General features: G+C 45.9%; 1 protein-coding gene and 1 long non-coding RNA gene across 28 annotated transcripts in view; one reads left to right on the plus strand and one right to left on the minus strand.

The window, feature by feature from the left end:
• CELF2 (CUGBP Elav-like family member 2) overlaps positions 1–24,858 on the minus strand; it is a 914,911-nt gene that overhangs the window by 244,018 nt on the left and 646,035 nt on the right. The gene's annotated exons all lie outside the window — the stretch shown is intronic.
• LOC128326688 (uncharacterized) lies at positions 4,829–23,792 on the plus strand. Its single transcript, XR_008308201.1, has 2 exons — positions 4,829–4,963; positions 23,758–23,792. It is a non-coding gene; the product is annotated as an uncharacterized LOC128326688 (long non-coding RNA).

Genomic DNA, 24,858 nt, shown 5'->3' on the forward strand with positions numbered 1-24,858 from the left:
GGGGCTGTCTCCTCTATCCCTTCTGTCTAGTGCTGCCGATTCTGACCAACACTATTCCTGGAGATCCCCCCCTCATTTGCCCCAATATGCCCCCCCCACCTCATTATCAGGCCATTCAAATCTCCAGGCTTGCTTCAACAGTCACCTGTAGATTGATTGATTGTAGATCTTGGAGATCCCAAGTCAATCCTACAGAATTAGCAAGTCTCCTTCCTTCCAATTACTACTCAAAACTCACCTTTTCTGTGTGTACTTTGACTTCTCTTTTCCAACATCACTGCTAAATATAGGCAAGCAAGCTTTAAATATATAATATGGCATTTGTCCATATTCTTACCCCTTCTTTCATCTATCCACTGATGGGGAACTGTCTAATACAGCTCATCAATAATCAATAAGTTTAAAAAGGTGATTCAGGCTTTTAGCAAAAGCTGACAGGCCAGGATGAATTGTTCAAGCCAATAATGTGAGATGTCCGGCCAAGAGATAGCGAATACAAAAGGATGCCTATAAGAACCAGATAGTAATGCAGTGAGTTGGCATCTTAGGAATACACTGTTTATTCACCCAGACCGATAAGAAGTAAGCCAAAGAGAAAAACAACAGTATGTGCCAAGGTTGGCTGGCAATGTGTGAAAACATCTATTTTCATGACAAAGATATGTATGTAGAGCCAGTCTGATTTGTTTTTGATTTGCCTGCTTGCTTATTTGTCACCTATAAAAACTAAGGAGTAAGAAAACTTGGGCGCGCAGAGCATGCCAGATTCTTGGCTTGTGCTGTGACTTCATGGTCCGTGAATAAAGACTAATGTTAAACACACACACCCTTGCTGTTTGCTTCAATTGTTGGACAGCAAGCCTTTTTGTGGGAACCTGGTCAATCCTTTTGGTCAGTACTGGATCCAGAGGGGAGGACAAGGTTCCAGAGGAATTCCCGCTACACCACCCGTCCCTCCCGCTGTTGTTTCTCAACCATCTGCTCTAGACTGGAAACCCCTCAGGGACAGGGCCCTGACTGTGCTGCTCAAGTAACATTGTAAGGCCTCATGTACACTGCTGCCGTGGACTTCTTTAGAGACCTAGCCTGAGCAGCTACCATGGGTGGCATGTGTTCAGGCCTCAGAGTCCTTTGCAAGCACCCATGGGAACAGGGAGATGTAGCACAGGAATACAGGAAGCTGCCTTATACCTAGTCAGAGCATCAGTCCATCTAGCTTGGTCTTGTCTGCACTGACTGGCAGCATCTCTCCATGTTTTCAGGCAGGAGTCCTTCCCAGTCCTTCCTGGAGATGCTGCTACTGATTGAACCTGGGACCATCAGCATGCAAGTCCTATGGACTAGTGTCAGGACATCCAAAAACAAACAAAAGGGAAATGCATTGAATTTCCAAATGGCCAACAGCCAAAGGTCCCATGCATTCCTATGGTCATTTGGAAAGAACAGTGCATTTCTGTGGGCATTCCCTATCATGCATTCTAGTACATTCCCTAGAATCTACAGGATTCTTGACTTCTTGTAACAGAAACCTCCCCTCCCCCCCCAAAAAATTGCATCTATCAAAGTGAGAGGTGTGGCCACTGGGTCCGGATGGGTCATCATGGAGAGTGCCTGCACTTCTGAATTTGTGACTATATGTTGACCTCGCTATCCGCAGATTCACTATTAACAGTTTCACATATCCGTGGTCTGGTGATTGACACCCAGCCTTGGCATACACGAGAAAACCCCAGCGAGAAAAAGGGGGTTAATTACACTCATCCACCGACTGGAATGGGCCAGAAATGACCTCAAAGGTAATTTCCGACCGCCATTTTATGGCTCATCTGTTTTGAAAAAAGAAATTGTCCCTGTGAATTTTTTGGCAGAAATATGGCTAACTTGACAGTTGTGGGGGGAATTACTGTGCTCATGGACACCTACGGAGCATGGTACAGCACTCACCTTTTGTAATTTTGGGGTGGGTTTTTGACATTTTCCCTCCCCCTCATGCAGGAACCTAACCCCCCCCATCCCCATAGGCCTAATGCCTCATTACTCATGGTTTTATTACTCGCAGTTGTAGGTGAGAAACAGAACCCCTGCAAGTAACGAGGTACACCTGTACTTTGTTGTTCAGGCCTTAGAGTTCTTTGCAAGCACCCATGGGAACAGGGATATGTAACATAGAAATATAGGAAGCTGCCTTATACCTAGTCAGAACATTAGTCCATCTAGTTCAGTACTGTCTGCACATTTCTACATATTTTATATTATTTACTCTAGGCACTTTTCATTATTTTTTTTTAAAACCACCCTCAAGGTAGCTCACAGCAGAACAATCCAGAAAATAAACCAGGAAAATGCAACAAAATACCCATCCAATTTTAAACACATTAACAACAAAATCAGACTACAAAGAATCAACAGCGGCAGATAAAACAAGAGCAGAGCAGCTCCAAAGGGGGAAATACCCAGCTGCAACCATAATAATCTTAATCCACTGACAGATTCAACAGGTCTGGCAACAGGAATGTGTCCTTAACCTGTTCTTGAAGCAGCTTACAGACATTTAAGATCTATATGCAGTAAAACAGCCTGCAGTGACAGAGCAGCTGTAGGGTAAAAGTGTGTGTGTGTGTGTCTGTGTCTGTGTGTGTGTGTATGTATGTATTTAAAATGTCTTGCATACTGCCACCTCCAAAGACTCTTGAACCATAACCATAACAATAGCAATAATTTTTAAAAAATCAAAGGGCAAACGCCTGGCGAAACAGATGGGTCTTAAGAAGGGCCTTAAAAGCCACTAAGGAGGGCTTTTGAACAAATCTGGGGTGGAAGGGTGTTCCAAAGAAGAGGGGCAGCCACAGAGAAGACCTTTCTACAGGCCCAGGCACCACACACTACACCAGGGCCCGGGACACTAAAGAAGGCCAGCTGAGAAGACCTCACAGGATGGGATACAACCAGCCGAGAGAGGCAATCCCAAAGATATACAGGTGCTCAGCCCATAAGGGTTTTGTAGGTGAGAACCAGCACTTTGAATTGGACCCGGAAGTGAACAGGCAGCCAGTACAGCGACCATAAAACAGGTGTAACACTATCAAATCTTTGGCCACCCACAAAGAGGTGGGCCACTGCATTCTGGACTAATTAAAGCTTCCGAATAATTTTCAAAGGCAACCCTAGGTAGAGAATGTCACAGTAATCCAAGTAAGAGGTAACAAAGGCATGAGTTACTATTGCCAGGGCCTGCCGGTTGAGGAAAGGCCGTAACTGGTGAATCAGCCAAAGCTGACCAAAGGGGTGCCTGGCCATGGCCTCCACCTGCTGTTCAAGCAGGAGCCGCGAGTCCAGAAGGACCCCCAGATAATGAACCATCTCTGTCAAAGGAAGTGCAACCCCATCAAGAGAGAAACTCATACACGGCAATTGGCCGTATCACAAACTGAACAAGAGCAACTCGGTCTTGGAGGGATCGAGCCTGAGCTTGTTTTGGCCCATCCAGATCCTGACAGCCTCTAGGCACTGAGCCAGCACATGAACGGCATCACCTGTTTGGCCAGGGGTAGAGAAATAAAGCTGAGTATCAAGCAGCTGCGGCTGGCAGTCTCGGGGAGGGGAGTCCAATCATGCACATGTGCAATGCATTACTGGAACTCGGGGGTGGGGGGGGAAGCGCAGCAACACATCCCGGCACCCCAACCCTCAGAGCTCACGGCAGCAGTCAGTGCTTGTCTGAGTGGGCGATCTGCTCAAGGATGGTGGAACCATCATCCATGGGGAGGTAAATGCTTTCGGGCTTCCTCCCCGCAAACCGGGCAGCTTGACTAACATGGGAACTCCCTCATCATATTAAATATATTAAATATAATATATATAAATAAATATATTAAATGGGCCAGGTGGACAGTGCATTCTGGTCATCACATAGGGTGGTGCATGTGCATGCCCACCTCCCTAGCCATGGTGCCATTCTGTCCCTGCCTAGTCACAAGGGGCAGGGAATTTGAACTGCCCCTAATCATGTATCTATGCATATAGATTATTAGTTATTAGATACATAGATACGTTAGATAGTTATTAGTTATAGATACAGGTTCTTAGTTATTGTTAAGTTAGACATTACAGTATTAGGAGCAGCCTGCAAACAACCTAGCCATGTTCCAGTAGATGCACACAGAGGGTTGGTTCAGACAGGGAGAACGGGCTTAGCCTGCTCTCCCCGCAGACGACCAAGGCAGTCTGCTCTGGGCGGCCAAATTGGCCGCCCACAACTGCCGGCTCCATTACGGATCTGGCGGGGGCTGGGAGGATCGGGGGCTGCATGCCCCCCGGAAGCTCCAGCATTCCCTGCGTGAGCACACAGGCCATACTGGAGAGACCCTAGAGCTGGGAGGCTGCTTTTCAGCTTCTCAGTCAGGGGTCTACTCATGAGTTGCCACAGCACGGAGCAGCCCCATGGCAATTCACGATAGGAAAGCCCGGGTTAGCGGAGCACTTGCTCCGCTAACCCAGGCTTAGGGGAGGGCTACTTAAGTGGGTGACCCGCTTTGACTGAACCGGGCTCGGTTGCGAGCCTGGTGAGTCTCACGATCAGTGGGAAGCGGGCTAAGTACTCTTAGCCCGCTTTCCACTGATCATCAGAATAGCTTCCTTGTTTGTTGGGTTGTGAGCATGACCCAAGTCTTCTGAGCCAATGTGCTACATCTTCCCTTTACTGTTGTTTAACTGTTGCTTAGAAACACCAGCTAGGACAATGGCTCCAGGTTTGAATGACACACTGAGCTATTGTCTTATTTATTTATTTATTTATATTACATTTCTAGCCAAACTTTAAACAGAATGTCTGCCATCAAAGCTCTGAACCAAAGTGGCAAGGGAGGTTGAAGAGCGACGGAGTTGCGTTTATGACCCGATAAACCATGGTTTGTTCTGAACTGGCTCACAGACAGCATGAGGGCGATTTTAAAAAGAAGCCAAGGTAACCAGATCAATTTGACAACCACCATGTATACAGCAAAGCCCCCAGTGATGTCACAGCAAAGATTATTTTGTCTTTGGAGCCACAGTTAAATTTTACTGTGGTTTGCACAGCATACAGAAACCATAGATTCTAAGGTGCTGAATTTTATTAGGCTAGTGACAACTCAGACAACTTTTAAGAAGTCTATAAAGACACATTTTCTCACCCAAGCTTTTTAACTAGATTCATGGCTTTAAATCATTTTAAGGTTTTTATGTCTATTTTAATTTGTTTTATGTTGTAAACTGCCCAGAGATGGAAGTTTGGGGCGGTATACAAATATAATAAATAAAATAAAATAAAATAAATAGCGTGAAATGTGTCAAGGCTGATTTGAAAAGCTCAGCTTCTTACATACTGAAAGGTTTAGGAAGGTTAATTGAGGGGAAACACTAATTTAGAATGACAACCCCTCAGAGAGAGGGAGAAACACAGGAAGCTGCCTTCTATTGAATCAGAAAATTGGTCCATCTAGCTCAGAATTGTCTAAACAGAGTGGCAGTGGCTTCTCCCAGGTTGCAGGCAGGAGTCTCTCTCTACCTGATCTTGGAGATGCTACCAGGGAGGGAACTCGGAACTTTCTGCATACAGCAGAGTGGCCCCATCCCCTAAGGGGGATATCTTACAGTCCTCACATGTGGTCTCCTTTTCAAATGCAAACCAGGACAGATCCTGCTTAGCAAAGGGGACAAGTCATGCTTGCTACCACAAGACCAGAAAGCACCACCTTGCTCTGAAAGTACCAGAAAGGAAGCTTAAAAGCCCTAATTTACAATTTCTCTGCTAAGATTATAAGAAAGGAAGAACAAATGAAGGAAGTTTTCAGCCCTCGTGAATGTTGGGAAATATTTAGGGGTTAGAGACATATCCCATAACAGTGCCGGCTGACAGCCAGATTAATGTAAAAAAATAATAACAATATGTGAGGAGAGGCAATTTTTGCTGATCTCCACTTTCAGTTGCCGCCACCTTCCAAAAATATGTCCCTAAGGGTCCTGCAACCCCCAGGGGCATATTTCTGGGAAGCACAATAGGCTGCGGAGGGAAAGGGAGATTGCTGAAAATCACCCCTCCTCCATTGTGCATAGGGAATGCTTTGTGTCATGCACGACATTAGTCTGGATATCAATCAGTCATCATCTTTTTAAAATTCAGAAAAAGGTGACAAATTGACCTCAAAAAATATTATATACTCAAATAGTATGGTTTTTTTGACCCAGTCATTATCATAAGGGGATAACAAGACCCCTAACAGCTGCAATTAGCAATGCTAGGATTCCTCCCACCGCTCAATTGATTGGAACACTCACTTGGCATTAAGGAAATTACTATAGTTCCTAGTACCCTAGAAACTGCTTCATGATAGCAAAATGCAAAATTCCTCCTCCTCTTCTTCTTCTTCTTACTCCACTTACTATTCCTATTCATTTTATTATTATTCCATTAATTCTATAGTTATAATTCATATTCTGCTTCGTATTTCATTATTTATATTATTTGTATTTGTCTTATTCACATTTTATCATCCATACAAATCTTTTTTATATTTGCAGTCACTATTGTATTCCAGCTATATTTGAATTTTTCAAATTCTCTTTGTCCACTTCTCTCTTGTATTTAGCATGTTCTCATTATTACATTTTATTAAACATTATTATTTGTATTTGATTTATTAGAATTCTTATACAACTTATTCGGTGTCATTCGAATCCTTATTCTCATTCATTCACATTTTATTAGTAATAAGTTTATTTACATCCTTACTCTTATTTGTCGTATTCGAATCCTCATCCGTATTCTTATTCTCCTTATTTGCATTCTTATTAGTACTCATCTTGTTCCCACTCTTATTATTCATTTCCATCTTATCCATATTTGTAATTATTAGTGTATTCTTATGTTCATTTTATTCACGTTCTTATTATTTATAATTGTTTCATTCCCATGTTATTATTATTCATATTCATCTCTTTTGGGTCTTATTTTTTGCTATTGTGTTTTTACATTGTCTTCTGTCCTTGCATGGATTCATATGAAGGAGTAAGACATGTTTTGAAGGGGGGGGGGAATCCATATATCACACAGAATCCTTTTGATATGTTTTAATATTCCAGAAAGGATGAAGTCCACATAGAAAAGGGAACAAAAATGCACACTAGCCCACACTCTGTCTTAGGAAGCCTGTACAAGTTACATGCCTCCTAATGGGTAAAATCCATACAGGACACATCCTTGAGGGATTATTAATCACCATATCTTACCTTAGGCTACAGAAGGATTCCATGAAAATAAGCCAGATCTATTTTGTGAGAAGTATTGCTTTAGAACAAGGACAGACAATATACTCCACCCTCCACTCCATTCTTCCAGCCCCAAATCTTCTCCACCGCTGCAAGGAACTATAGATGCGGCATTGCTAATGACCTTATTTTACAAGGAAAGGACAACCTAGCCATGCTCTCTGTTTTCCTGAACCAAAACCAAGGCCCTGCAGTCAAACTGTCATGTCTAATCATTATGTTGCTTGAGTGTACTTAAAACAAAATAACCTTTACAAAATATGTTCGCGCATGCATGCATGCATGCATGCGCTTCGTCTCTCAATGTCGATGTAATCCGGTGGGTCGCATGTCGGGTTTGGACCTGAGAAGCCTAGATTCAAATCCCACTGCAGCTACTGGGTCACTGAGCAAGTCACTATCATTCAGCTTCAGACCTCAGTCTGTAAAATGGGGATAAATATCATGTGCCTCCCACTATATCTGTCAAAAAACCCCAAAAACCCAAATGCACATACATACTGGATGCCACACCTTAAATGTGGGTTTCTTAACCTTGGGCCCCCCGATTTTGTTGGACTACAACACCCAACATCCCCAGCCACAAAGGCCATGGCTGGGGATGACGGGAGTTGTAGTCCAACAGCATCTGGCAACCAAAGGTTAAGAAACCTTGCCTTAAATGCATACACTAGACTTAAAGTCCACAATTGCTATCTTTATCCACGTAGACATAGATCGCCATTCTTTGACCCACACGGAGACGCAGTTCTCAGCAAGCTGAGGAATTTGTGAATGGGCTGAACTACTTCAGGCACCAGGTGCGTCTTTTGAGTCTGACTCACAGGAACACAGGCATCTGCCTTCTACTGAGTCTGACCATTGGCCCATCTAGATCATCTGTGTCTATACCAGGGGTCCCCAACTTTGATCCCCAGAACGACAACTTCCAATATCCCAGCAAAAAGCCATTGTGATTGGGGATGCTGGGAGCTGCAGTCCAACAACATCTGGGGAACCATGGTTGGGAAGCCTGGTGTACCCTGACTGCCAGCAGCTCTCCAGGGCTTCAGGCAGGAGTCCTTCCCAACCCTACATGGAGATGCCAGGAAGAGAGCTGGGTCCTTCTGCATGCCAAGCAAATGCTGCACCACTGAGCTGCAGCCCCATTCCTGAGACTGAGAGAGATTGATTTGGAGAGTCGTTTTAAACCATTGACAGCCCAGAGGTCAGAAAGCATATGACGACAGAGCTCCTGCTGAATAGGGGAGAGGAGAGCTGGTCTTGTGGTAGCAAGCATGACTTGTCCCCTTGGCTAAGCAGGATCCACCCTGGTTGCATATGAATGGGAGACTAGAAGTGTGAGCACTGTAAGATATTCCCCTCAGGGGATGGAGCTGCTCTGGGAAGAGCAGAAGGTTCCCAGTTCCCTCCCGGGCAGCATCTCCAAGATAGGGCTGAGAGAGACTCCTGCCTGCAACCTTGGAGAAGCCCCTGCCAGTCTGTGAAGACAATACTGGGCTAGATAGAGCAATGGTCTGACTCAGTATATGGCAGCATCCTATGTTCCTATAAGCAGACTTGGCAATGTAGCGACAAGAAAATGCCTAGGAACCAAACTCAGGTAGGCCATTCCGAGTGCTTCAGTGGAAGAGTGGGTTATAAGTGCAACCAACCAACCAATCAATTCTTCTTAGCATTTGTACAGTGCTTTTGAAACACATCTTCTTAGCATTTGTACAGTGCTTTTGAAACACATATGGGAAGATCCAGACTAAGTCCCATTCAGATTACTGTGTCTTAATAGGGATGTGCACGGAACCACGGAGGCGCGTGGGGGGTGTCTGGCTTTAAGGGCGGGGGGGGGGGTAGTACTTACCCCTCCTACCGCTTTCCCCCCTCCGGCGCTCCACTTTGGTGCAAAGTTTTTGGGGCAGCAGAGTTCCTACCTGCTGCCCCTGCCCCCATAGTTGTCCGGAAAAAGGGGAAGTTGCCGCCACGCATGCGCTCGTTACGGCGCGTGCGCACCCATCGCTGCTGCCGTCACACGTTGCGTGTGTGATGTCACACACGCAATGTGTGACGTGTGCGGTGAGTGCACGGCAGTGACGGGCGCACGCGCCGCGACAGGAACATACGTGGCAGCAACTTCCCCTTTTTCCGGACAACGATGGGGGCAGGGGTGGCAGGGAAGAATTCTGCCGCCCCAAAAACTTTGCACCAAAGTGGAGCACCGGAGGGGGGAGAGCGGCGGGAGGAGTAAGTACTACCCCCCCCCGCCCTTAAAGCCAGACACCCCCAGTGCCGGACTGCTGGACCAGCCCAATTCCAAACTGGTTCGGAGGCCTCTCACATGGCCCCGGACTGGTTCCGTGCACACTCCTAGGTCTTAAGTTAATCGTGACTAACTTGTCAAATGGTGTTTAGTCCTTAGGCTGGATCCTGCCCATTATCTTCCAAGCTTTGCAACCCTCATAACTACCTTTACAACAGGCCTGCTCAACTTTGCCCCCCCCCAGCAGATTTTGGACTACAACTCCCATAATCCTCAGCCACAGTGGCCAATAGTCAGGGATAATGGGAATTGTAGGCCAACGTCTGCAGGAAGTTGAGCAAGGGCCAAAGTTGAGCAGTCCTGCCTTACAATAACCCTTATGAAATTCCTTCAACATAGGTCAGTTTTGTTTACTCACGTATTGCCAAGAGGAATTAATGTTAAGAACAAGAAGAGAGGAGGCTGTTGCTCTGTGGGTGAGCATCTGCTTTGCTGGAAGATAATCCCAGGTTCACTCCCTGGCATCTCCAGGTAGGGCTGGGAAATACCCATGTCTGAAACCTGGAGAGCCCTTATCAGTCAACATATACAGAACTGAGTTAGTATGGACCAATATTCTAACTTGGTATAAAGCAGCTTAATATATTAATATCTGTTTCGCTGCTTCAGTGCCTTATTTAAGGCATCTTATGAGTTCATAGTAGAGGCAAGATTTGAACTGGAGGCTTTCTGAGTCATCGTTCAGCCTCTCAGGCACTATCCTTACACTCGCTGTCTGCTATAATGATACCTAGGCAATGGACTGAGAACAGCATTTTGCTCCAGGGTTCATATCTGGGAGAAGCAATATGGTTTCCATCTCATCAAGGGTTGTGGATCCCCATCTAAGCATTTGAGAAGTTGCCTTTTCATTTTACTGAACTTTCCCAGGATGAACCTAAGAACCCATATTTTCAATCCCCCAAACTTATTTTTCACACACCCACCCAAGTGTCTACCCCTGCCCGTCCACCCGCCCAAAATTTAACTGAGGAGTTGCTCAAACCTTCCCTCGGTTAGCACCCCTGCTGCATTTCATTTCAACACTTTGCTTCTGTCTTATCTTTGTAGATTGTGGATCAGTTTTGGCCCCGTTTTCTCCAACACTATTCTGTGCACATCCTTCTTTTTTTTGTTCCATCAAAGAGAGTAGAGATCCTACTGTTTAGGAATGCATTAAAAAAACAACTGTTCAAACACTTTTTGTTTTGTTTTGTATCCCATCTCCCCCCTTCCCTTAAAAAAACCAAAAACAACAAAAAACTGGGAAGGACTATGAACAAGATCCTGTTTTACATTCAAGAAAGCCAACAACATAACCACGGACACGCTTAGTGTAAAGATGGGATTTTGCTAATGAGTGCCAGCACTCCAGGGGCATTCTGAATTTTAAAAAAAGAAGAGGAAGAGAGAGAGGGAAATGGAGAGAGGAATATATATAGAAAAGGAAGAAGCCTTGGTTTTTAATTACTCCTCATTCTGAATTCTTCGTACAATAGCACTTTCAGAACTCAGCTAAATGGCTCTAATCAACAGACATCCCCCTATACAGCCCAGAAGCCCTCCAGTGGATTTCCTTGTGTTTGCTCGGCACTGTTCTAATTTTTCAAAAGGTGGCTTTACTGGCTCATAGGGCCAAGATGACTTAAAAAGCATCAAAGCCTGCTGGCAAAAAAAAAAAAAAAAAAAAAGGAAAAAAAAGAAGGCTTTTAATATAGAGCAATGGCTATTCCAGAAAATTAGCAAAGGAGAAAAAAATCTGATCAATCTTGCATACAGGCTGATGGATAACGATGCAATTTCAGAAGAGAGAGACAGGCATATAGTCTTGTAATGTAGTGACTACACATCCAGCTTTTTATTTTTGAGAAAAATGAGGCATCAGGAACCCCAAGGCCACAACAGAAGGAATGAGATAGCAAAATTACTTGACCAGCTTTTCACATAACAACTATGGATCATTTTGCCTTAACCTAAAATATTTAGAAAACCAGAGAAACATTACAAGACATGCTCTCATAACAAATGTCTGTAATTCTAGAACTCTAGAATGCTTAAACCTTGTCAGAATATAGGGTATAACTTAAACCCATGAAAGCCAAGTAGCATGAATGCATAGCAAGGAGTGAAATATGTGGTGCCCTTTGGCACTCTAACCACTCCACTCAAATGCAAAATAAATAATTTCTTTCATACCAACTAGATCTCTTGGGAAATCAGAAATAACTCATATATGCACAGGGCAACTTCACACATCATGGCAGCAAGTAAGTAGGAGAAAACCACTGATTCCTGGCAAGCACATCTGGTATTGCCATCTCTTCCATGTTGTCCAAACCTGCCAATACTGGGTTGCCAATATTACTTAGGAACATAGGAAGCTGCCATATATTGAGTTAGGGATGTGGGAACTGGCCTGACGTTGAGTCAGTTTGCCATTGAACCAGGCTGGCTCGAGGGATTGCCCTCGAGCCTGACTGGGCCCGGTGTGACTTGAGGTCGAGATGAACCCCTCGGGCTAGCTTGGGGCTGGTTCGGGATTCTAAAGGAAATAAAATAATATTTTTTGAAAAAAGTATTACCATTGGGTCCAATGGCCTCAAAGGGGTGCTACTGCAGGGGTTGAGGGTCCCAAAAGGTTCTCCCTACCCCTGCCGGCTCCTTCCCGGTCTTTTCCGGGCCATTTAGGCCCATTTTAGGTGTGCAAATAGCCTGTATGCACACGTGGCGGTCTTCAAAATGGCCATTGTGAACAGGGAAAGGGCCTAAATGGCCCAAAAAAGACTGGGGGTTGCCAGCGGTGGGAGGGGAAATCTTCAGAGACCCACCTACGGCTGTAGCAACACAACCTGGAGGCTGCTGGACCCGGCAGTAAGTTTCTTTAAACAAAGTTTTCCTCTTTTAGAACTCCGAACCTGCTTGAATTGGAGTTGAGCTGGGGTTCTAGTTCGGGGTTGGCAAAATGGAACATGTCCGGTCTGATTTGGGTTTGGTCTGGACTCTAACTGAACGGGGCAAACCGGTTTTGTGCACACCCCTTTACTGAGTCAGACCATTGCTCCATCTAACTCAGTATTGTCCACACCAAGGATTCTCAACATTGGGTCCCCAGATGTTATTGGAGTTCAACTCCCATAATCAGCAGCCCCAGTGGACTTTGGTTGGGAATGATGGGAGTTGAAGTCCAATAACATCTGGGGACGTTGCGAATCCCTGGTCTACGCAGACTGGCAGCAGCTTCTCCAGGTTACAGGCAGGGGTCGCTCTTAGCCCCATCTGTAGATTCCAGGGAGGAAACTCCGAGTCATCTGCTGCTCTTCCCAGAGCAGTTCCATCCCCTACAGGGAGTAATGTACAGTGCTCACATGTAAAGGTCGTTGATATGACCGTAGCAGTGGCGGAGAGGGTGGTTGGGATGGGGGTGGGGTGGGTGGGTGCAGGAAGGCAGGGCTGGATCTATTTCCCCCCGCCCAGATGATTTGCAGCTTCCTCTTCAGTGTGCTGGTTCACACCCACACAATCCATGCTGTTCCCGGCAGTGCGGATTGCTGGAGACCCCAAAAATGAGTCCCAGCCTCCAGGTATCCCACAATGCGCTGTGCTTGTCGGCAGCACGGGAGCGATCCCAGTGCTCCACATGAGCAGCCGAACTGAGGCTGAGAATAGCCTCGTAGTCTCCCCTTCAAATGAAGACCTGGTTGGACCCTGCTTAGCAAAGGTGACAATTCATGCTTGCTACCACAAGGTCAGCTCTGCTCCTATTGGGTGCCCTCCACAACCTGGCTTTCTCTGCTCAACTTCAAATGTGGGTTACCAATGAGAGGAAAATGTTGGGTGGCAGAGGAGATCCAACATTGTCAACTGGACTTGGGTGGGTGTGGACATGATAGAGATGGCAGTACAGTATCAGGAATGTCCACTTGCTGGGAGCCACCCACTTTCTTCTGCTTACTTGCCACCGTGAAGTGTGAAGCTGCTCAGAAATCCATCCTTCTCTCTCCAGGATTTTCAAAGACTCCTACTTTCACTTATACTATTTAAAGCTCACCTCTGGCAGCACGTCTACAGTAAATAGGATTATCTGATTAGAAAGCTGGTCTAATCAATGCTTTATTGGAGCAGACATGAGACAATAAGGCTCTACACATGATCAGTGTGGAGAGCTGAAAGGGATTCTGCGGGGAGAGCGGGCTTGACCAGCTCTCCCCACACACGATAACTCACCCCTCCTCTGGCGGGCCCCGCCCCCATTAATACAAGGAGACCAGGTATCAAGAACTCCAGTAGCGAGGAGCCCAGGAACCCTGGAGCCCTGGACCAGGTCCCAGGAGCCCCGCCCTCGGGAGCCCCAGCAATGCACCCTGTGAGTGTGCGGTGCATTCCTGGGATCCCCCTCCCCACTCCTCGAGTGTGCCTGCCATGATTGCTGAAATGAGGTTAACGGAGCACTCGCTCGTTCATGAGAATCACCTCAATATATCCTTATTGCTGTGGAACGTATTGGTCTGTGAACGTATGCAGAAGTGTTGAAATAAAGGCAAGCCTTCATGGCTGGCCAGGAGTGGCTGACCTCAAGATCTTCAAATTACAAACTCTGCGTATTCAGTGGAGTTTAGATTCAGCTCGGATGGTGCCTATGTCATCTGACTTCCTGAAAACCATGGCTCGCAAGGCATCCTCAGGAATGCATGACCCTGTTCCCTCAAATCATTTCCTCTCCCAACTCTTGAAAGCGCTAACCAGTGCTAACTGTTGTCAACATTAACCAGGTTCAGTCTTGGTTAAGATGGAAACTATGGTTAGCATTAACAAGGGATAACATTGATAAAGATATAATACTGAAAGATAACTAAAACTGGCAATAGAAGAAGGGGGAATTTGTGCCAGAGGGGAAGGTGGGAGGAGTACACGTTCCCAGGCTGCAAGTTCAAACTGAGGCTATTCCTGTGATCAGGAGAATCGGGCTAGGAGAGCCCAGCCCGATTTCTCCTGACCGTGAGAATCACCTGGCTCAGAGGTGAGCCCGATGGCCTCCAGGCGGTTAACCCGCTCAAGTAACCCTCCCCTTAAACCTGTTTTTTAAAATTGTGAGTAGCCGTGGCGCGGCTCTGGGCGATGGCTACTCATGAGTAGACCTCTGACTGGGAGGCTGAAAAGCAGCCTCTCGGCTTGGTGGTCTCTCCAGCATGCCCTGCGCGCTCGGCCATGTGGCCCCCGAACTCCCCAGCCCCAGCCGGCTCCATGACGGAGCTGGCGGTCGTGTGGGTGGCTGCTGTAGCCGCCCAGAACAGAGTATCTGATCGTCTGAGGGGAGAGCAGGCTTAGCCATCTGGGCGAAGCCCGCTCTCCCCGCAAACCCCCAGAGGCTCTTCACACTAATTGTGTGAAGAGCCTCACTGAGAGTTTGTGCTATATCTACCCCAAGCTGCAGGGTTCTGCATCATGTTCATTTGTGTGATGTTAATTAACTGAAAATGCATGAAAATATAAAACTGCACAACACTTGACATGTCATTCACACAATTAAACGCTGTGTTCTACTCAGGTTTGGGAGCTGTGTGTGCTCCCAATTTTCAGTTGTGTGGAAGCAAGGTAGGAGGGGAAAAATTGGGAGCACACACAGCTCCCAAACCCGGGTAGGACACAGCGAGGCGATTCTCACGACGGCAGAAAAGCGGGCTAAGGGAGCCGAGCCTGCTTTCCTGCGATCGTGTGCTGCCACGGTACCATGCAGCTCCCGCCAGCAAACCTCAGTAAGTACCCCCCTTTAAACGAGGTTAGCAGAGCGAGAACCTCATTTATGTGATCGTGTGCCAGCTGCTGCTACTTGCAGCCACCGCTGGCACACCCGGGGGGAGGAGGGGGGATCCCAATAACGTTTGTGTGGTGCATTATTGGAGCTCCAGGGGGCAGAGCGACACACAATGGTGCGTCCCGGCACCCTGATCCCTGGTGCTGCCGGGAGTGCAACCAGCCATCTGGGTGGGCAATCCATGAGCCCAGGGAAGGGAGGCCAATTGCCTGTGGGGAGGGTAAGTGAAATCCACTCTCCCCACAGATCGCCCTGGAGTTCTTCTCAGTGACCGTGATTGTGTTTCTGATTGTGTGAATGACACATTTCTGATTGTGTGAATGACCTCTGTGGCTGGCAAGGGGGAAAAAGGATGATCGAGTGACAGACATCAAATACGGATAACCTTTGGAAATCTCTTTGGTTATTGCTTTCAAGACTGCTTGATTCCTCACCTAGTATGGATATCCAATACTCCTTTGCTCACTCATAGTAATTTAAAAAGACAGCCAACCTCTGCATGATGCTGGTTAATTAATTACTTATAATGCCATCAAGTGTTGGAATCTAGGGTAACTGCCACCACTAAATCAATATTCTGGAAATAAATAATCATAATAATAATGCCAGTAGCACAATCACAGTGCATACCTTTGAAATCTGTTTATATATATATGTATACTAATGATGAAAAATAAAGGGTAGAACAAGGAACAGCGAGGACGCATTATCTGTTAAATTATGCTTGCTTCTTAACTCCACCTTTAGTGCGCTCTGCTATCTGAAATAGCAAGAATGATGTGCTACCCCATAGCATATGGTATATCTGAACTAAATGCTATACACCCTCCCAAATGCACGTCAGCATTCAAAACATTTTCACTTCAGGATATATACTGATGTCAACCTTCATGAGTATGCACATTATGGTGGGGGCTTCAATGAGGTTTGATGATCTTATTTTAGAAGTACCAACAAAACAAATACAGCAAATCCTTGATTTTATGGGCCATAAGTGGTGGTGGTGGGGGGGGGGAGAGTCCAGATTGGGTGGAAGTCCATAAGATCAAAGTGAACAGCACAAAACCACATAAGCTGATAAAAAGTTAGTTAAAACAGTGCTGTATCATTGTGACCCTCTTATTCTTATCTTTATTAGTGTATGACTGTACTGTGCATGTGTATGAGAGAGAGAGAGAGAGAATGAATCAGGCTTTTCGCCTCCCCTCCGGGGGTCTCCTCGTGAGTAGCCATGGCACGGAGCTGCACTGCGGCTACTCACGATCGGGAAGTCCAGGTTTATGGAGCACTCGCTCCACAAACCCGAGCTAAGGGGAGGGCTACAAAAGTGGGCTAGCCGCTTGTAAGCCACCGGGCTTGCCTGCAAGCTTGGTGGTTTACACGATCAGCAAAAATCGGGCTAGGCTCTCCTAGCCTAATTTTTGCTGATTGTGAGAACAGCCACCTTGAGTCAGTTCACACACACACATGCAAAACTGGGCTAAGGGAACCCAGCCCAGTTTTGCATGCACGAGTGAACCCCCAGGATTGGGCCTGATCCCCCCTATTTAGCCTCCCAGTAAAACGAGGTTAAGGGAGTGAGCTCAAGCAGCTGTGGCTGGCACACTTGAGGCGGGAGGGGAGGGCAGGGGGGATTCCCATAACACACTGTGCAATCACGCAGTGCATTATTGGAACTCTGGGGGGCAGGGCAACGCACAGCACACAGCTTCTGGAGGCCGTGCACCCCTGAGTTCCCCAGACCCCAGCGGCTCCGTGACGGAGCCGGCAATTGTGTGGGCAGCCGATCCAGCTGATCCAGCCGCCCAGGGCTCCCTCCCCGCTCACGGTTCTAAACCGGTTCTCACAATCAGTGAGTCCCGGAGGCAGGGCATGCTGGAGCTTGCGGGGGCCAATTGGCCCCCGCTCCCCCCAGCCCCCGCCGGCTCCATCACGGAGCCAGCAATCGTGTGGGCAGTCGATCCGGCCACCCACGGCTCCCTCCCCAATTGTGCACTCGAAGAAACCGGGTCTCACTGATCGTGAGACCTGGTCCAAAAACTGTGTCCTACCCAAGTTTGGGAGCTGTTTGAGCTCCCAATTTTCAGTTTTGTGGAAGCAAGGTAAGAAGAAATCCCAGGCAGAAGTGATTGTGTGGAAGCAAGGGAGAAGGGAAAGCTGGGTAGCTTTTCCTCCTACCTTGCTTCCACACAATTGTGATGATGTGATGCCTAACCCTTCGTTATGACGACTGAAAAAAAGATAGATATGGGGTTGCTGCTTTGGGCAGAAGCCCCATGAGGATTGTTCAGTTTTGCCCCCTTTCAGGTTATACATCCCAGCTATTACATACAGAGGCTGTTCTCCTGCGCCGGCAAAACCAGGCTAATGAAGCCAAGCGCCCGATCCCGGCGAGGCCTCAGCGGCAAACTTGCCAGGCCAGCCACCCTCTTAAATGGAGTGAAGAGAGCTACACCAGGGTAGCACAAGTTCTGTACCCGAGCTAACAGTGGGATAGAAGGGCGCACCTTTCACATGACCCCGGGGGAATCATGTGACCTTTCAGGCTGCCTGCAGCCTGAGCGAGCGTCCACAGAGCCAGGTGGCAAAAGCACCTGGCAGCGGAGAAACCCCCCAATGCACCACACCTCTGCCGCTCACCACGGTGTCACTTGTGTGCCGCATGAGTGGTAGAACTTTCATGGGGAGGGCAATCATCTGTGGATGGGGAGGGCACTCACCTCCCCATCAGCCCACACCCCAACAAGGACAACCGGTCATATGAATTATCTTAATATCTTCTCAGTATTGTCTACACTGACTGGTAGTGGCTCTCTGAGGTTTCTCCCAGCTTTACTTGGAGATGCCAAAGATTGAATCTGAGACCTTCTGCATGCAAGGCAAATGCTCAAACCTTGAGCTATAGTCTCAGAGATACACAGATATACAGACCTACATAAACATTGAATCAAACCACTGCAAGATTGCAGTAAAATTGCTTAAATTCTGCAGTGCTTGTAAGAAGGATTCTGCTATAAAACATTATGACTGAAAAAAGCAGTAAAATACTTTCTCATGGGATTGTTCTCAAAATTCCTTTCCTATGGTGGTGCCAACTCCTATCGCATCTTCTTCCAGGGGAAGCTCATCCGGTCTGGCCTGCTGAGATTTTTTAAGAAATGGATTAAGACTGTTTTGTTCTTCTGGGCATGTGGTGATGGTTGATCCAGTAGCTGCTGTCTATTCTAAATGTTTTATTGTGCATTTTCTAAATGCTGTATTTAGGTTTTAAGACAGGCTTTAATTGGTGTGATATTGTTCAGCTCCCTGCATGCTTGTTTTACAACAAATCACCTTGATAACTCCTTATAGGCTGAAATGGCAGATAGACATTTTAAATAAATAAATGTGTAAATTAGATATGCTTTAAAAGCTCCCTAAATTGCTAAACAACGTGAACCATGGGCTAAATTTATAGCTTCTCATATTTTGTGAGGATCTGAACTACTGCAGTAATGTTTCTACACATTATTCAACAGCTGGAGTTCTCTCAAGAACTCAGCATCCAGCTGCTGGTAAAACACATCCCATGGTTTGGATGCATTTTGTTCAAGCTAGTGCCTGTATCTCTGCTATCTTGGTTCAAGTGTGGGACCATTTTTAGCCCTTGAATGGGGCTTTCCAGAGAGATGAAAGGGACGTCCACAAGCTGAGCCTCTGGCCTGATGCGGTCTGGCTCCAAAGTAACTTTCATTTCCCGTGCTTGTGGGTGGCACCATTAAGATTCTCAGAGTCATTGTCTAGCCTAGCAGTGCTGCACTTAATTGGGTAGTTTTCTGATCCAAGCAGGCACTGCAGGACCATTCTCAGGATGGACTATACCTAAAATCCATTGGTAGTCTGGTATCTTTTGATTTCATTCGCTACCCCATTGGAGATGCTGTTCGTCATTGCTCTGTTCCCTCACCCTTGTATGCTCATGGCATTTAACACCGCTTTTCATTTAAACCCTCTTTTTCCCTGACAGTAGAATGAATTTGCTGCTGTCAGGGTGCATTAGGGATATTAGATCTTGAATGAGCTGTAACTTTCTTCAATTCAACATTTATAACATCAAGACAATTTCATTGGGCCCTGTCATTGCTTAACATCCAAATCCCTCAGCTCCCTGAAAGATACAGCTGTTTTTGCAAGCTTCTGTAGGATCTTCCTGCCAGCACCTCTGCTGTTTGGTTTTCTTGTGCTACTGCACAGGGCTATTAGTTTTTTTAGAGGAAGGACTCGAGCACAATGTGCATTGCCCGAGAAAAGCCCCTGATTCAGTCCCTTGTGCCTCCATTTTAAAATGATCTCAGATAGCAGGGCTGGAATTGGGTTTTTCCAGCGGCCTTGGGAAGCTCTAGCAGCCAGAGATAACAATACTTGACTGGTTGGACTAATGGTCTGACTCAGTCCAAGGCATGTTCATGCATTTGTGATTTTACACAGATGTCTTTAAAACTGGGACACTCATATTTAGCCTTAGGGTCTTCTATTATGAACACTCCCCTCCATTCAATAGACCAAGGATTCCCAGGCTTAGGTCTCCAGAGATAGTTAGACTACAATTCCTTATCACCTCTAGCCCTGGAAAAGACCAATATTTCCCTTCCTCCTTTAAGTCCTGTCAAGTGTATGCTGGTAAGAGTCAACTCCAAAGTCTGAGCCACAGCTAATTCCAAGGACAGAGTCCAAGGCATGTCCCTCAGACATTGGAGTCCCAAGATGGCTTTAACAAAGACTGGGCAAATTAATGGAGGACTGACATGTCAATGGCAGTTAGTTGTTGTTGTTGTTGTTGTTGTTGTTGTTGTTGTTATTATTATTATTATTATTATTATTATTATTATTAATTCAATTTCTATACCGCCCTTCCAAAAATGGCTCAGGGCGGTTTACAAAGAGAAATAAAACGAATAAAACAAATAAGATGGCTCCCTGTCCCCAAAGGGCTCACATTCTAAAAAGAAACATAAGACACACACCAGCAACAGTCACTGGGAGTACTGTGCTGGGGGTGGATAGGGCCAGTTACTCTCACCCTGCTAAATAAAGAGAATCACCACGGTAAAAGGTGCCTCTTTGCCCAGTTAGTAGGGCTGGCAGTCATACCAGCTAAGTGAAGTTGAAGCATATTCTAATTACCAGAACATGTATGCAGTTGCAAATTCAGAAGGCAGAAGGCGCTCTCCATGACAGTCCCCATGGCCAGAGAAGCCGAGAAGTACCGGTGCTCCGTCCCTGCACGTCCCCTCTCCACTACACCCTGGTGACAGCTATCTCTGTCTGCCTGAGCCTTTCAGGGGCATGCACTGTTTAGTGACAATGTGCTGGCCAATCCAGTGATTATATTATCATGTGCTGCAGGGGCCACCAAGAGGGACAATAACTCAGGAAATCTTCTTAACCACTTAGATTTTCTGTTTTTAAAGCAACATGACTCATTAAATGAAGGAATAAAGAAAAGATGGCTCAACCCTGATAACCGAGCAAAGAGGCACCTTTTAAGAGTGGCAATTCTCTTTATTTAGTGGGGGGAGAGCAACTGGCCCTATCCAACCCCAGCACAGCATCCCTCCAGCAGTTGTTGCTGATGTCTCTCTTATGTTTCTCTTTTTAGATTGCGAGCCCTTTGGGGACAAGGAGCCACTTATTTTATTTTATTTATATCTATGTAAATCGCTTTGGGAACTTTTGTTGAAATAAATATCCGTTGTATAAGAAGATGGGGAAGCCACACTGTCCATAGCAAACCTGAAGTTTGTTTGCAGTAAGCAGGAAATGTGTAAACAAAGTAATTTACCATAGCACTGGAGCTGTTCACTTTTTCAATTGTATTTGTTTTTGGCTACTCAAGCAATGAAACATTGCAGACACAAACATAAAACAACCTTGTTAACCACCAATTCAGCCAAGCTTGACCATGTGGCTGCCAATTACACCCTCCATCCACTTTCAAGGCCATTAAATGGGCACACGTACAAAAGTAACACTACATTTGAGCAGCTGAGCAAATATTATGGAAGCTCTTGACACAGCCAACAGAAAAATGCATCTGGGTCCTTGCTAGAACATGCAACCCAAACTAGGAGGTGGTAACAGCCAAGAGGCTGAGCTGCTAGAAATGCTGGCTGTACATCTCTGCTCACCAATGAAACGTTGGGGGCTGTGTGTGTGTGTGTCATGGCCATTCAGAAAGGCAAACTTGCTCTTCAATTTCAGAAAATGCCTTCTTCCTTTTAGCCCTATCGCCCATTGAGATCATCCAGAGAGGTTCGTCTGCAGTTGTCACCAGCTCCTCTGGTAGCGACTCAGAGATGGGCCTTCTCTGTTGCCGCCCCGAGGCTTTGGAATGTGCTCTCTGCCAAATGAAGAGCCTCCCCTCTCTGACAGCTTTTTAACGTCCTTTAAAGACTCATTTATTCACCCAAGCTTTTAAACTAGAATTGTAGTATTACATCGTTTTAATGTTTTAATTTTTGCTTTAATTTGTTTTATGTTGTAAACTGCCGATAGATATAAGTTTGGGGCAGTCTACAAATTCGAGAAACCAAACAACCAACCAACCAACAGTCTGGAAAATCTGCCAGTTGTAGGGGTGTGTGAAACGGCTCAGTTTGAGCTGGACTCGACATTGAACTTGTTCGGCTCAACAAGTTCAGGGTCAAACCGAACCAGTTCAGGGGGTGGGTGTCTGCTGGTAAAAGGGAATCCAGTGAGGATTCCCCTTTACCAGTAAAGGGGCAGGCGGGCTTCCCTAAGACTAGAGGGGCTGGGAGGGGAGTCAGATACTACTTACAAGTCCCATTTGTTGTGGCAGTGGCGGCTCCCCCCACCTCATTGCCCTCCTCCAGAGTAGCCTGGGCCAGCAGTGGCCCAGTTCAGGCCTCAGCATGTGCACAGGGCCCATTTTCGTGACCTCCACACATGCACAGAGGTCATTTGTGTGAAAGCAGACCAAACTGAACTGGCCTGGCTGGTTTTTTGCATATCTCTAGCCAATTGCCACAGGAATGCAGTCTAAAGTTACCACTGGTAGGTCTGGTGGTGACTCGGAACTGAGCCTTTTCTGTAGCTGCTCCTGGTCTATGGAATGCATTCCTGGCAGATATCCGCAGTTTAGGCTCGCTGTCGGCCTTTAAGAGAGCTCTAAATACCTATTTGTTTGGCTTGGCCTTCCAGGGCTTGTAAAGTGGTGTTGTTTTTAAAAAGTATTTTAATTGTGTTTAAATGGTTTTAATAGTTTTTGAATTGTTTTTATATTGGTTTTAGCACGGTGTTTTGAATTGTGTGTTTTTATGTCTTTTTAGAAGTTGTTGTACACCACCCAGAGCCTCTGGATGGGGCAGTTTATAAATGAAATAAATGAATGAATAAATAAATAAATAAAGCAAGCGGGGGTTCTCAAACATGGGTTCCCAGCTGTTGCTGGGTGACAGTGCCCTTCATCTTCTTTGGCCACTGTGGCTGGGGATGATTGGGAGTTGTGAATGAACAACTTCTGGGGACCCAAGTTTGAGAATCCTTGCCGTAATTGAAGTACAAGGAACTGAACCTGGGGCTTTCTACATGCAAGGTAGAATCTCTACCACAGAATTATAGTTCCTCCCATCTAAATCTATTCACAGTGGAAAACTATTCGTAAATGCCAGTGACTGGAAGATCCATAAAGCTGGAGCACTACTTTCTGATAAATGCATACATATACATCTGTATGTGTCTGCTTAGTCACTAGAAGTGAATGCTACCCCACCTCCCATTGAGAACCAAAAGAAGCAAGTTGCATTTACACATATCCTTCTAAAAGAGGTTTCATAAGGCGAGCTGGAAAGGAAAGTGACATCACCTACATATGTGAATTATAGCTTCTTTTCGTTTCCAAAAGCATTTAGGCTTGAAGCTGCACAATTTCTTCTTCTTTTTGCAGAACCATTAAAAAAAAAAAGGAATATCTTTTGAGGCAGAGTTGCACTCTCCGGCTTATAAAAAATGTATGGGATGGTAGTGCTCAAAAAGGCTCTGAGGCGTGACATGGTCTATCATGTTGTGCATGCATGAGTTAGCTTTTACAAGATCAGAACCAGGAGCTAAGATGAATACTATTTATTGTGAGCCTCAAGGCGAAGCACTGCTCTGCTTAGGGTCAGCATTAGCACTGCTCAATAGATGCGCTCTCCAGAGAGTTGTGCTTCCTTTCCTTAAAAGTCCCTTTTAATAATTTTTTATAAAGCTCGATGAACACACCTGGTCTCTTCATTCCTTAACATCAGAAATGCAGCCACGGAGAACTGTATCTCAGACCAATGGTTCTCAATCTTCTTACTTTCAGGGAACTATTCTCCAAATAAACTCTGTCCATTGCAATGAAGGCTGGGGATTCTGTAGGACTGCAGATAAACAGAAATCCGACCAGAACCTACTAGAAGATTTCTAGGTGATTTGCAATAGATTGGCAAGATGATATCCCAAAGGTTTGTTAGCAAGATTTTTCAAAACAATCTAACATGGCTGCCCTTATACTAATCAGTTACTAATTACCTCAAACCCCCAGCATATCTTATCTGTACAATCTGAGTATTAATTGGTTGCCTTTGATGAGACCTTTGTATAGCTTTGATAGTAAGTTACAGCATTTGGTGAGCCCATATCCTGCCCATCTCTGAGACTCCAGGCCGCAGGTTGGCCATGTAGCATTCTTGCTAGGCCTGAAGTGCTTTTCCAGGATTTTGTGTGAACTGACTGTGTATCCCAGAATACACCCGGAACAGTAGCTCATGAAGATATAAACATGGATGTATTATGGACTTAGTTCAACTCTCCACACCCTACACCACACTGAGGTAGGACCACGGTTCCACCCAGGCCAGTATAGCCTATTCCAGGGATTCTCAAACTTGGATCCCCAGATGTTCTTGGTCTACAACTCCCATCATCTCCAGTCACAGTGGCCAAAGTGAGCTCTAGAGAACCAGCGTGGTGTAGTGGTTAGAGTGCTGGACTAGGACCGGGGAGACCCGAGTTCAAATCCCTATTCAGCCATGAAACTAGCTGGGTGACTCTGGGCTAATCGCTTCTCTCTCAGCCTAACCTACTTCACAGGGTTGTTGTAAAAGAGAAACTCAAGTATGTAGTACACCGCTCTGGGCTCCTTGGAGGAAGAGCAGGATACACACACACACACACACACACACACACACACACACACACACACAATATCAATATAAAGCACAATAATCATATTAAAGCAATAAATATAATAAATCTATTGAATTCATGCAATAATCAATAGAACTGAATGGATTATATTAATCAAACTGTGGATGGTTTAATTCATTATTTGACTCCCTTTAAATGCACTCCCCAATTTCCCCCTGCACAACCAACAGAGATTCACTTTAAATGACCATGCCGGTGACTGAACTCAAGGCCT

Source organism: Hemicordylus capensis, chromosome 5 (genome assembly GCF_027244095.1).
Source record: "Hemicordylus capensis ecotype Gifberg chromosome 5, rHemCap1.1.pri, whole genome shotgun sequence".
NCBI classification, from domain to species: domain Eukaryota; kingdom Metazoa; phylum Chordata; class Lepidosauria; order Squamata; family Cordylidae; genus Hemicordylus; species Hemicordylus capensis.